Genomic DNA, 14,906 nt, shown 5'->3' on the forward strand with positions numbered 1-14,906 from the left:
ATGGGATGAGATGATAGATAGATAGATAGATAGATAGATAGATAGATAGATAGAGAGTGAGGAGAAATGAGAACGAGAACAAGAGCGAGAGAGGGAGGGAGCACAGGATTAGATTACAGGTAAACACACACACACACACACACACACACACACACACACACACACACACACACACACTCCCTCCTCCCCCTCCCCCCTTCCTCCCCCCCCCCCGGCTTCTCAACACCCTCTCGCTCCTCCGTTCAAACAATTACCTCCTCCACTTCACCTTCTCGCGGCGTCGCTTCACTCACCTTCTTGAGATGTTTATTCTGTGCCCAGTTGGGTTGTGTTAGTGGATTGCCCTTTCCTGTTTTGCTTCTCCTGTTCCTTCTCCTCCTCCTTCTTTTTCTTTTTTTTTCTTTTACTTCATTTTCTTTTCCTTTTTTTTTTTTTCCTGTTCTTGTTCTTTTTTATTTTCCTCTTCTTCTTTTTCTTTTTCTTTTTCTTTTGCTTCTTCTTCTTCTTCTTCTTCTTCTTCTTCTTCTTCTTCTTCTTCTTCTTCTTCTTCTTCTTCTTCTTCTTCTTCTTCTTCTTCTTCTTCTTCTTCTTCTTCTTCTTCTTCTTCTTCTTCTTCTTCTTCTTCTTCTTCTTCTTCTTCTTCTTCTTCTTCTTCTTCTTCTTCTTCTTCTTCTTCTTCTTCGTTTTCTTCTTCTTCTTCTTTTTCCTGTTCTTGTTCTTCTTGATTTTCTTCTTCTTCTTCTTCTTCTTCTTCTTCTTCTTCTTCTTCTTCGTTTTCTTCTTCTTCTTTTTCTTCTTCTTCTTCTTTTTCCTGTTCTTGTTCTTCTTGATTTTCCTCTTCTTCTTCTTCTTCTTCTTCTTCTTCTTCTTCTTCTTCTTCTTCTTCTTCTTCTTTGTCCTGTTCTTGTTCTTGTTCTTCTTGATTTTTCTCTTCTTCTTCTTCTTCTGCTCCTCCTCCTCCTCCTCCTCCTCTAACCTGGCCGATCCTCTCTACCTAATGAGATTTCTGTTCATTTGATCAGACGCGAGAGAGAGAGAGAGAGAGAGAGAGAGAGAGAGAGAGAGAGAGAGAGGGAGAGGGAGGGGGGGGAAGCGTAAATATTAGACACCTTCGTTATCTCAAAATTGGCTGACGTAGGTAACACTCTCTCTCTCTCTCTCTCTCTCTCTCTCTCTCTCTCTCTCTCTCTCTCATCCATTATCTCATCGTCCTTCAATATGATAACGCTGAAGTGACCACGCCCTGAGAGAGAGAGAGAGAGAGAGAGAGAGAATCGTGAATCTGCTTGTAATCATGATGGTGGTGATGATAATCGTAATAATAATAATAATAATAATAATAATAATAATAATAATAATAATAATAATAATAATAATAATAATAATATAAACATAACGTGCATTTAATGAGAGAAAAGCATTGAATGAATAAGGTAAGAGGGAGGAGGAGGAGGAAGAAGAAATGTAGGCACGCATTATGCACTTGACCTGTTCTTTCTCTCACTTTCTTCCCTCCATCCCTCCCTCCTTCCTTCCCTCCCTCCTTCCTTCCCTCCCTCCTTCCTTCCCTCCCTCCTTCCTTCCCTCCCTCCTTCCTTCCCTCCTCCCTCTCTCCTTCCCTCCCTCCCTTCTTACTTTTCTTCCCTGGTTCTGTTCCCTTCCCCTTCTCTCTCTCTCTTTCCCTTTCTCCCTCCTTCCTTCTCTCCTTCCCTCCTTCCTCTCTCCTTCCCTCCCTATCTTCTTATTTTTCTTCCCTTCTTCTCTTCCCTCCCCCTTCTCCCTCTTCCTTTCTCCCTCCTTCCTTCTCTCCTTCCTCTTTCTTTCCCTCCCTCCCTTTCTTCCTGTCTTTTTGTTTTCTTCTTTTCTCCTCCTCCTTCCCTCCTTCAGTCTTTTTGTTATCCCTCCTTTCCTTCTTTCCTCTCTTCTCTCCCTCCTTTCGTCTTTCCTCCCTTCACTTTCCTCCCTTCCTTCCTTTCCTTCGTTCCCTCCTACCCTCCCTTCCATCTTTTCCTTCCCTTCCTTCCCTTCTACTTTCTCTTCCCTTCTTCCCTTCCTCATTTCGTCACATTTTTCCCTCCCTCTCCTTATTCTTTATCTCCCTCTTTCCCTCAATCCTTCCCTTCTTTCCTCCCTTCCCTCCTTCACCTTTTCCTCTTCTTTTTCTATCTTCCCTCTTCTCCTATTCACTCCCTCCCTCTCTCCCTTCTTTTCTCACCTCCCTTTCTTCATTTTCACTTCTTCCTTTCTCTCCCTTCCCCTTTTCTCCCTTTTCTCTCCCTCCTCTCCTTCAGTTTCAACCCTTTTTCTTCATCTTCCCTCTTTCTCCCTCCTTTCCTTTTTTCTTTTCTTCCCTTCTTTTCCTTCCCTCACTTCTCTTCTTTTCCTTTTCTCCTCTACTTCCACCTTCCCTCGTTCTTTCCCTTAATTCCCTTCCTTCCTTCCTTCTTTCCTTCCTTCCTTCTTTCCTTCCTTCCTTCCTCCCTTCCTTCCTTCTTTCTTTCCTTCCTTCCTTCCACCCTTCCTTCCAGCCTTCCTTCCTTCTTTCCTTCCTTCTTTCCTTCCTTCCTTCCTCCCTTCCTTCCTTCTTTCTTTCCTTCCTTCCTTCCACCCTTCCTTCCAGCCTTCCTTCCTTCCTTCCTTCCTTCCTCCCTCCCTAGTGAGTCACCTGGGGGCAATATTGATCTACCTGTCTCACCTTGAACCTTATTTACTTTCCTTTTCTATCTCCCTTTTTATTCTCGTTTTTCTTATCTTCATTTTATTGTTGTGTTTGCTCGTTTATATTGTCACTTTTATCGTCACAATCTTTTATCATGTATCATCTCAAGAAGCATAAGCAATAGGACCCCTGGAGTCACCCTCAAGCTTTACTTAGCACTAGTTGGACCTCATCTCGATCATGTGGTTCAGTTTTGGTCGCCCTACTATAGAATGGATATCAAGGTGTTAGAATCGGTTCAGAGGGGGATGACAAAAATGGTTCAGAGTGGGAAACTTACCATATGAGGATAGACTTGAGCATTTAAATCTGCAGTCTCTAGAAAGGTGAAGGTTCCGAGGAGACTTGATTGAGGTTTATAAATGGATGAGGGGGTTTAATAAGGGGGATGTTAACCCGGTAGCAGCAGGGATCATGTTACTTAATGGTCCCTCTGAGCGAGAAAAATGAGAAAAAATCATCACTCACACAAACCATTTCATAATATATATTAAAGCATTTGTGATCAGCTTATGTATCATCTATTTTGGGGGTTTATATCATGGCACAAATTTGACCCGTCGCTGCTACACGGTAAACTCACAAATTTGGCCCGTCGCTGCTACACGGTAAACTCACAAATTTGGCCCGTCGCTGCTACACGGTAAACTCACAAATTTGGCCCGTCGCTGCTACACGGTAAACTCACAAATTTGGCCCGTCGCTGCTACACGGTAAACTCACAAATTTGGCCCGTCGCTGCTACACGGTAAACTCACAAATTTGGCCCGTCGCTGCTACACGGTAAACTCACAAATTTGGCCCGTCGCTGCTACACGGTAAACTCACAAATTTGACCCGTCGCTGCTACACGGTAAACTCACAAATTTGGCCCGTCGCTGCTACTGGGTTAATAGGGTTTAGTTTGTAAAAGAGTCAGGTAGGACGCGTAGCAATAGGTTTAAGTTAGATAAATTCAGATTCAGCAAAGACATAGAATTGGTTTACCAGTAGAGTGGTGGATGAGTGGAACAGGTCTGGCAGTCATGTTGTGGGTGCCAGTACCATAGATACATTCAAGAAGAGGTTGGATAAAGTCATGGATGGTGAGGTAAGGTGGGGTTAGGATCACAGGAGCTGCCTTGTATAGACCTACCGACCTCTTGCAGACTCCTTACGTTCTTGTGCTCCTATGTCTTTTTTTTTCTCTCTTTTTCTTCCGCTGTTATTTCATCCTGTTGTTCACCATCATCATAATCATTGAGAGAGAGAGAGAGAGAGAGAGAGAGAGAGAGAGAGAGAGAGAGAGAGAGAGAGGAATATGCAAAATAAGCAAAAGGGGAAGCAATAAGAGGGAAACGGATGCTGCCCCATAAACCATCCCAAGGTCATTCCTAGGATGATCCGTCACGTTCCTTCGGCTCTTCGTTCTGCCATCCCGGATCCGACAAACTCCGTGATCGGCGCCTTCACGGTGGTTTCGATTAACTTAATATTCCCGTCTGGTGGTTTAAGAGTCAAGTCTTGCTCCAACCCTCCTCGCCTCAGCGGGGCTGGGGAGCGTCAGGGGGCCCAAGGTCTCCCTGGCGAGCTCAGGGCCCAGGGGTCCCGGCATGCAGAGCGCCTCGGCTCCCCCGGGGCGTTCACGGCGGTGCTGGAGATCCCGAGGGTCCAGGGGCGGGGGGTGGGGCCAGCAAGACAGTACTGACTATCTTAATAACCAGATGACCTACTATACATTTCAGCGGCGGACAAACGCTGTTTTTCGCAAATATCTCCTAAACGAATCGTTGGATCAGTATGATATTTCAGCACACTACCTTTAACACCCGGACCTAATTTGTGGCTGACATACCATATTGCAATATGTGTTATGTTAGGAGTTTACTGACTGATATTAAGCCTAATCCAGTCATCATATCTAAGGTGTTATACAGAATCGGACGAGTGTGGGGTACTCGTCTAACCCCTCCACCAACGCCCCGAACAACCCCCAGACCACTCCTTTCCTACCCCAATATTGCAGTATCCCCCTCCTCGTTTCCCTCTTCACCCCCCTACTCACACCATCCCCCTTCCCCAGCCCGAGGCTATGACTTGCGGAGGAAGGGTATAACTCATTGACTGCCGAGGCGCACCCAGGTGTTGTACAGTAATTATCAATGTGAAATACGTCTTGCCTCCATGGAATTGTACCATGCTCATAGTTAATAATCATATATATACATATACACCTACATAACATTCTAATATATAATACAGTGATGGGAGAAATAGGGAGGGACACAAGAGTGATGAGGGAGGCGAGGAGCTAGAAGGAGAAGAGGAGGGATAATGAGAGCGAGAAGGGGAGAAGTAGTTGTGGTCAGGAATAGTTTGGGAGGGTGTTCGGGGGGCACACTTTCCTTCGAATGCGTCAACATGACTCGTCGGGTTTGTGTTATTTTTCACGAGTAAACTCCTCCCATAACACATATAGTAATGTGGTATGTTAGCCATAAATTAGGTCCGGACGATAATTGTAGTGTGCTGAAATATCATACTGATCCAACGATTCGTTTAGGAGATATTTACGAAAAACAGCGTTTGTCCGCCGCTGAAATGTATAGTAGGTAACGACACGTTCATTACACGTTGTAAAAGGAAGGTATACTGAAGGCAATCGTGTCATCTCTACAAAACAACAGAAAACAGATCAGAAAAGACAAAAATCTAGGCTGGGTTCACACGAGACATGGTCAGTGGCCGCCACAAAAAATGGTCGCCACGAAAAATGGTGAGTAGGTGCACCCTGCACACGAGCCACTCGGTGGCGGCCACTAATGAGGTCAGTACGTGGGGTTATGGGTCTCGTAGAGGTAGCAGCTGTCTGTGCTTTCTTGGGAAAGAGCGCAGAAGAAAGTACTGGGTTCACCCCATAGTTAGCAGTAGACTACTGCGTCTAGCATTCCACACATCATTTACAGAACTAAAAGAGCACCCTGATATTTTTTTTTTGACTACTTCAGGAAGTCACAGGACAGCTTTGATCATCTCATGACAGTAATTGGTCCACGTACAACACGGCAGGACACCAACACGAGGAAGTGTGTGCCAGAAGAAGAGAGACTTGCGGTAATCTTAATGTAAGGCTGAACATGAAGAATATAAAGTCACATTCGACGTAATTTATTGACACAATTCATCAGGCTTTGCGGTTACATAACATTTCCACTTTCTACTTCCTAATAAATAAAACTACCACATTCAGTAATTAATCCACACCAGAATCTATTAATATGCAAAACTGTGAAACGAAATGAAACATTAATTCTGAAAGCATGTAAGAGCTTATTCATCATGTCCTGAACACAAGTTATGCGTGAAGGTCATACTTATACATCATTATGACAGTTATAATTCATAAAGGTCAGTGTCAAGACAGAGGGAAATTGGCGGGTGGCAGGGTGGTGCTCCCGATAGTGGCTCGTGTGCACGCTGCCTAAAAGCTTCACCTTCACTGCTAATGCATTTATTTGGTATTACATGCATTCCCTTTTTCATTTAATTTCCTGCTTTCTTTCTCATTCTTCGTCGGTTTTTTTCCTCCTTTTTGTCCAACCCTTTTTTAATATTCGCCTCATCTTTTCACCCTTTCATTTTTTATTGCATTCTTGTCATATTCATTTTGGGTTATTACCAGGAAGAATTTTGAACGTTTAAGTAAAAAAAAAAAGAAATATAGTTAACCTCTTTATTTTCTTCTTTTTCTCTTCTTTCTTTATTGTATTGATAGTTAACTCTTCTCTTTTCTTCTTCTATGTTCATTCTTTTTTGTTTTCTTTTGTTCACTTGTTCTTTAGCTATCTTGTCTTCTCTTCCTTTCTTCGCTTCTTTTCTTCTCTTCTCTCTTCCTTCTCTCCCTCCCATTCTCTCTTCGTCCTTCCCTCCTTCCTTCTCTTCCCTCCTTCCTTCTCTTCCCTCCTTCCTTCCTTCCCTCCTTCCTTCTCTTCGCTCCTTCCCTCCTTCCTTCTCTTCCCTTCCCTCCTTCCTTCTCTTCCCTTCCCTTCCCTTCCCTTCCTCCTTCCTTCCCTTCCTTTCCTCCCTCCTTCCTTCCCTCCTTTCCTCATATCCTTCCATTTCCTTCTCTTTTATCGTTTCTTTGTTTTCGTTTTCTATCTTCTTTCATCAATTTTTCTTTATTATCACTTTATTATCACCATTTCACTAACATCAATTCCATGTAAATTTTTCGAACACATAATACACAAACACATACTGAATCACCTTGACACAAACAACATCCTTACTGACTCACAACACGGCTTTCGACCTAAACGCTCATGTGAATCGCAACTCATTACTACATATCACGACATTACGAGGCTACTTGACCGACGTGACATTAAACAAGTTGACACTATTGTTTTAGAGTTTGCTAAAGCCTTAGACAAAGTCCCGAACATAAGAATGACATTAAAATTGAAATACTACGGTATTTCAGGACCTATTCTACACTGGATCACTGCATTTCTTACTAACCGGACTCAACGTGTTCTTCTTGACGGATCTTCATCCGACACTGTCCCTGTTTCTTCAGGTGTCCCACAAGGCACCGTTCTAGGCCCCTTCTTTTCCTCCTGTACATTAACGATCTTCCACTCTCAACGCCTAACTCTTCCACTAGACTATTTGCCGACGATAGTTTGCTGTTTAGAACAGGAAAGACTACCGACGACTGCAGACTACTACAAAAAGACTCAGACGCCCTCGAGCGGTGGGAGCACACCTGGCAGATGCACTTCCGACCAGACAAATGCAAACCGTCAAGATTCACCAGAGCGCACAACCCAATCCATCACATTTACTCACTCCATAATTCAGAACTAGAATCAGTCCACACACACAAGTATCTTGGTATCCACCTATCCACTAACCTTAAGTTCAACACCCACATAGACCACATCAGTGCCACAGCCAACCGAACTCTGGGGTTCCTGAGGAGGAATTTACATAACTGCACACCTGACATTAAACTCATAGCTTATGACACACTTGTGAGACCAGCACTTGAATACAGCTCCACGATGTGGGATCCTTACACACACAGAAACATTGATAGGTTAGAACAAATCAACACCAAGGCGGCTAGGTTCATTACAAACAATTACACTCGAACGCCTGGAATCACAACACGGATCAAACAACAGATAAACATGGAACCTCTTCACATACGCAGACAAGCACACAGACTTACACTTATGTACAAGATCACAAACACTCACATTGACATTGACCTTCAAACATACCTACACAACGCAAACAGTCAACATACTCGTAACACACACATCCATAAATACCAAACATATCACACTAACACTGACGCATACAAGCACTCATACTTTCCACGCACCATACGTGACTGGAACAGCCTCCCTCAACAGATTTTAGACTGCGGTACAATAGACTCATTCAGAAAACAAATACACATTCACTTGTCACCACAACACACCAACACTAACAATTACACTTGATTCATTTCCCTCCCCTGCACACTCGGCTCCCCCGTCCCCCCAATAGCCAACAAATATATGCGTGCTATGCACCTGAAAGGTTCCCTGCGCATCATGTATCCAGATCCAGATCCAGACCTCATTTCACCTTTTTTCATAGCAGTCTCATCTTCACTCTCGTATCATAACCATTAGAAAAGAGAAAAGGCTGCGAGGCGTGTAAAGGAAGAGGTCTAATTTCGCTTCCTGCCAGAGGGTTAGTGGTGGGGGAGCTTGTTGCGGCGTTGCAGTAGTCTCCTGGTTCATATTTTCGCCACCAGGGGGGTAAAGAAAGCAGTCACTCACATTTTCTTCATCAACCCGTCACGCTTGATGGATGACTACGGGAAAGTGAGTGAGGTGGCCGCCGCACTTATTAAAGCTGTCACGAGAAGCGGCTCAGAAGCACACACGGTCGAAGGTGATGAAAGAGGGCGGGCGAGCTTTGCTTTTGATTGATTTTTATGTACTGGCCATAGCTCCGGTAGGCTCTCTTGAGGAGCCTCGTGAACGATCTCAGCAGGTTAGTGGAGCAGGCGAATTTTACTCATAATGACTGACTTGATGTATGACTTGCTTGGCAGAAACACAGCCCAAATTCGAACTTAGGCATAACCAAAAGACACATTATGCACACGTACACATATAGGTGGTATTGGTGCTGCCTGTGTTACCATATGGAAGGAAGGACAGAAGGAGAAAGAAGGAAGGAAGGTAGGAATAGGAGGAATGCAAGAATGTAGGAAAGTAGGAAGGAAGGATAATGAACCTGACCCAAAAAAGTAAGGAAAGAAGAGGAAAAGGAAGAAAAGAAAAGGAAAGGATTGTAAAGGAAAAAGATTGGAAAGGAAAGGCGGTGAACGAAATAAAGAAGTAAAGAAAAGAACGAAGGCATAAAGGAAGAGAAGATGATAGAAAGTAAGAAAAGGAAGAAAAGGAAAGGAAAGGAACCAACCAAAGTAAGGAAAGGAGAGGAAAGGGAAGGAAATAAAAGGAAAGGAATGGAAGGAAAAAGATAGGAAAGGAAAGGAAGTGAACGAAATAAGTAAACAAAAAGAACGAAGGAATAAAGAAGAAAAGGAAGTAAAGAAAACGAAAGGATTGTAAAGGAAAAAGATAGGAAAGGAAAGGAAGTGAACGAAATAAAGAAGTAAAGAAAAAGAACGAAGGAAAGTAAAAAAAGGAAGAAAAGAAAAGGAAAGGAAACAACCAAAAGACACACGCCTGATATTTTTTCCTGATAGATTTCTTTAAACCGTATTAGTCTTCATCAACACAAATGTCTTTTTTCACCCGTTCTTCAAGGCGCGATTTGCTAGGTAGTTTTGTTGATATTCTGAGACCACTTTTTACGACTGAGTTTTTAATATGCAGACTTAACTGTGAAAATCCAAATACGTCCCCAACTACCTACGTCCCCAACTACCTACGTCCCCAACTACCTACGTCCCCAACTACCTACGTCCCCAACTACCTACGTCCCCAACTACCTACGTCCCCAACTACCTACGTCCCCAACTACCTACGTCCCCAACTAACTACGTCCCCAACTACCTACGTCCCCAACTAACTACGTCCCCAACTACCTACGTCCCCAACTAACTACGTCCCCAACTACCTACGTCCCCAACTAACTACGTCCCCAACTAACTACGTCCCCAACTACCTACGTCCCCAACTACCTACGTCCCCAACTAACTACGTCCCCAACTAACTACGTCCCCAACTAACTACGTCCCCAACTAACTACATCCCCAACTACCTACGTCCCCAACTAACTACATCCCCAACTACCTACGTCCCCAACTACCTACGTCCCCAACTAACTACGTCCCCAACTACCTACGTCCCCAACTACCTACGTCCCCCAAAATGGAAGTGAAAGCCCAACTAGCCACATAACTTAACACTAATACGACGTTTGAAGAATCTGGCGTCATTCATTACAAACGTACGTGAGTCAAGCTGAAGTACTAAGTTTACTACGTTCATTCTAGACTCAACAACAGCTGGCCGTGGGGGTGGTGAAGGTATTGATGGGGTTAGGGGGTGGCGGGGCTGAAGAGAGAGAAAGTGAGGAACGAAGGAAGGAAACAATAAAGAAGGGGGAAAGAAAGTGAACGTTAACGATATAAAGAAGGGAAGAAAAGAAGAACGAATGCATAAAAAAGGGATGATTGGAGAAAGTCAGGAAAGGAGAGGAAACAGAAGGAAAGAAAAGGAAAGAAAGGAAAGGAAAGGAAATGAACGAAATAAAGAAGGAACGAAGCAAGAATGAAGATAAAAAGGAAGAGAAGATGCTAGAAAATGAGGAAAGAAGAGGAAAGGGAAGGAAAGGAAAGGAAAGGGAAAGAAAGGAAAGGAAAGGAAAGGAAAGGAAAGGGAAAGAAAGGGAAAGAAAGGAAAGGAAAAGAAAGGAAAGGGAAAAAGGAAAGAAAAGGGAAAGGAAGGAAAGGAACGGAAAGGGAAAGAAAGAAAAGAAAAGGAAAAGAAAGGAAAGGGGAGGAAAGAAGAGGAAAGGATAGGAAAGGAAAGGAAAGAAAAGGAAAAGAAAAAAGTAAGTAAACGAAATGAAAAAAATAAAGAAGAAAGAAGGAAGTCGAGATGGTAGAGAGTGTTGAATGGAGAAAAAAAGGAAAGGAAGGAAGGAAGGAAGGAAGGAAGGAAGGAAACAGAAACCGGCAGAATATTACAAGACCTTTAGGCGCATTAAAGTGTTTTTGTCATTCGTTTTTTCGGTTTTCTTGTCAGATGTTGTTTTGGTGGTGGTGGTGGTGGTGGTGATGGTGGTGGTAATGGTGGTGATTGTTGTTGTGGTAATAGTTCTGTTTGTGGAAGAGAAAGTAGGTGAGAAAAAAAGGAATAAGGGGAGAGGGAAAGATGGGAAGAAAGAAGGGAAGGAAGGAAGGTAGAAAATATGGAAAAGTAGAAGGATGAAAAGAAAGGAAGGAAAGGTGGAAGATAGGAAGGAAAAAGAAAAATAGAACGAAGATATGAAGGAAAGGAAAGAAGGGAACGAAATAAAGAAGAAAAGAGGAAAGAACGAAAGCATGAAGGAGGGGAAAATAATGAAAAGAAAAGTAAGGAAGGGAAGACAATGGAAAGGAAGGAAAAGAAAGAAAAGGAAATGAAATGAAAGGAAAAGATGGGAAGGAAGGAAGGAAGGAAGGAACGACCGAACTAACGAAGAAAAAAATGAAGGAAGAACTAAGATAAGGATGAAGGAGAGAAGGAAAATAAGGAATGAAGGGAAAGGAAGGAAAGAATATAGGAAGAAAGGAAAGACAGAAAAATGGAATGACAGTGAAAGGAAGAAAAGTAGGAAAAAAAAGTAGAAAGTAGATGAGAAACGATCCTTGCAAATTTAAACTCACTACTATTATTTTCTTTCCCTTATACCTGTTTTTAGTGTCACTCGTAATGGTAATTGTGTTGTTGTCGTTGGCGGTGGTGGTGATGGTGGTGGTGGTGGTGGTTAGGAGAGGGGGGAGGAGGGAGGGGAGGGGGAAGGGCAGGCGGGTAAAGAAGAAAGGAATGGTGTTATTAAAAGTTTTTCTCTTCCAAGCTGCAATTTTTTTCTTTCCTGCGTCTGGATGTGTATTTCTGTAAACGCGTGAGTGGAGCGCTTGTGTTAAGAATAGCGGCTGTGGGAGGGTCGCGTGGGTAGTGGTGGTGGTGGTGGTGATGATGGTGGTGAGGGGAGGAGGGAGGTGAAGGAAGTAAGACAGGAAGGAAGGTAGGCAGGTGAGAGGATGTACTAATTAAACTGTCTGTCATGTTGGAAGTTACCTGGTCTGTTGTTGTTGTTGGTAGTAGTAGTAGTAGTAGTAGTAGTATAAGCAATATAGAAACTAATATAGAGTAGAGTTCAAGGTAATATAAAATTCCTTGAGAGTATAGCAACAGAAATAACTATACGAGCACTATTACGAACCACGAATACAAAGGAAATGATGGACAAGAAAGAGAAGGGAGAGGGGAAGGTGTCAATTCGGCTGAGAGGTAAGAAGTTAAAGAGAACAAGAGATAAGACACGTCACACGTAGTAATGCTTTTAAGTTAGATATATCCAGCTTCAACAATGACAGGCAAGGGTTGGGTTACTACTAGAGCGGTGGATGGGTGGCACAGGCTTGGCAGTCATGTGGTGAGTGCCAATACGATAGACACCTATAAGAAGAGGTTAGATCAATTCACGGATAGTGGGGATAGGTGGGGTCAGGTTTATTGCAGGTTCTTGCAGATTTCTTATGTTTCCTGTCATCGTTTTCTTCCTCATCGTTGTTCTCATTTTTGTTCACTCGTCCTCCTCCTCCTCCTCCTCCTCCTCCTCCTCCTCCTCCTCCTCCTCCTCCTTGTTTTCCTTCTCATATTCTTGCATTTACTTAATTCTCAGTTTTTTTGTTACACTTTTTCTTTCTGTTTCTCTTGTTTTTATTCTTGTTCTTCTTGTTTTTGCTTTTTTTTCTTTCCTTCTTTTTTTTCTTCTTCTTCTTCGTCTTCGTCTTCGTCTTCGTTTTCGTCTTTGTCTTTGTCTTCTTCTTCTTCGACTCCCTCTTCTGTTTTCTTTTATCATTATTATTATTATTATTATTATTATCATTATTATTATTATTATTATTATTATTATTATTATTATTATTATTATTATTATTATTATTATTATTATTATTATTATTATTATTATTATTATTACTCTGTTAGGCCAGGACCCGCTAAAAGGAAAGTTTGCCACGGCCTCGTCTGCGCCTCGGGACACAACAAACACTGAGATGAAACATAAACTTTAACAGCCTGAAGATGCCGTGTGCAGGAGGAGGGCGAGGAGGAAGCATGAAAACGAGTAAACATAGAAACATTTCAAGGCAGTCAGCAGAAAGCCTGTTGGTTGATAACGAGGCTGCCTGATTTTGTGAGTTGATAAGTTCGTCTGACACTCGTCCTGACTTCTGAACTCTTTTTTTTTTTTTATAGGGGCAGTGTTGACGGGCTTTTTTTCTCATTATTTCTTTAGTTTTTTTGCCCTTTAGCTGCTTCCTTTACTGTGAAAAAAAGAACAAATTACAGCACTTGCTTGAACACCTGGAATATACAGTATCGAACACTCGAGTCTTTGGGGTAGAATTTGAGCGAAATCTACAGGCATGGTGTTGTGTTGGTTAGGCGGGTACCAATGTTTAGATTCTCTCCACTGGTACCCACCTAACCAACACAACACCAGGTCTATAGATTTCGCTTAAGTTCTGTCCCAGAGACCCGTGGGTGTTCGGTACCTTTTTTGGGGTGACTGTATAATAGAGGTCCAATTCTGACGCAGCAAAGAAACGTTTAGTGCGATTTTCATAGGGGTCGATGCTTTTCACACCTCTGCAGGAAGGCCGTTCCACTTTCAGATGACTCGCTTAGAAAGAAAATAAATAATCTGCCAATGGCTGGGCTGCATCGCCTCCCTGTAATCGGTAAATAGTTATTTCTGGTTTTCGGGTCAGTTTGAAGCTCCAAAAAAGGAAGTGGTGTCGGTGTCCCTGAACTTATTCTTCCACTTAAAAAAAAAAAAGGAGAATTTTTTTTTTCATTGATTAACAAAAAAAAAAAAAAAAAAAAAAAAGGTGTGCGCTTCGTCTGCCGTGACCAGGATTCGAACCTGGGTTATTGCGGCCACAACGCAATGTACTAACCACTATACGATCACGGCTGTCGCGTCCACGTGGAAGAAGGTGGAGGAAGAAGAAGTGAATGAAAAGAAAAAGACGAAAAAGAATAAATAATAAAAAATAATGATACTACTATTACTACTAATAATAGTAATAGTAATGATAATGTCAATAATCATAAATGAGAAGAAAAATGATAAGAATAATAAGAGGAGGAGAATGAGGACGAAGACGAAGACGAGGACGAGTAGGAGGAGGAGAAGAAGGAGGAGGAGAAGAAGGAGGAGAAGGAGGAGGAGTACAAAGAAGAACAAAGGAAAAGCAAACAGCAACAGATCTCTTGGTCCTAACTAGGCTGTTTACTGTTGCTACCATCTACTCTAATTTACGAGTTGGAGACACAGGACAGCAAAGGTGAAGGTGAAGGAGGAGGAGGAGAGATAGAGAATAAAACGATCCGTGGGTGCTGGGTGTAAGAAGCTGAGGAGAGATGAAAATGAGATGCTAAAACGAGATGTAGAGGTGGTGAAGGGAGATGCTTAAGATGCTGAGGAGAGGAGGCTGCGTGCGAGGTGCTGAGATGCTGAGACGCCTAAGTGGTGATGCTGAGCTCAGAGGGGCGTGGCTCTGTGCTGACTTTGCTGAGCGCTGAGCTTTAACAATAGGTGCTTACTATGCTATGCTAATGGTAATGATGTTTCTTACGGTGATTTGCGCCATGAATGAATGTAAATGTTTTCGTAGTGGTAGTAATAGTAGTAGTAGTAGTAGTAATAGTAGTAGTAGTAGTAGTAGTAGTAGCAGTAGTAGTGGTAGAAGCAGAATAAAGAAACAACAGCAATTCTTCTCAAGGGGAAAGTGTGGTGAAAGTATGATCTATTGCTATTCACTGGATCACCATCGGATGCTACAGTTGAAAGTGACGTTGATTTTGTTGTTGTTGTTGTTATTGGGGGTGGTGGTGGTGTGCTCTCTCTCTCTCTCTCTCTCTTAATGATTATCGAACCCAGCCAACCCCCCAAA

The 14,906-nt window shown here is 42.7% G+C and overlaps 1 non-coding gene across 1 annotated transcript; it reads right to left on the reverse strand.

Moving 5' to 3' along the window:
• Window positions 1–13,852: 13,852 nt before the first annotated feature.
• Trnah-gug (transfer RNA histidin (anticodon GUG)) lies at window positions 13,853–13,924 on the reverse strand. Its single transcript has one exon. It is a non-coding gene; the product is annotated as a tRNA-His (tRNA).
• Between the last annotated feature and the right edge of the window lie 982 nt (window positions 13,925–14,906).

The sequence above is a fragment of the Eriocheir sinensis genome, chromosome 20 (assembly GCF_024679095.1).
Source record: "Eriocheir sinensis breed Jianghai 21 chromosome 20, ASM2467909v1, whole genome shotgun sequence".
Taxonomy (NCBI): domain Eukaryota; kingdom Metazoa; phylum Arthropoda; class Malacostraca; order Decapoda; family Varunidae; genus Eriocheir; species Eriocheir sinensis.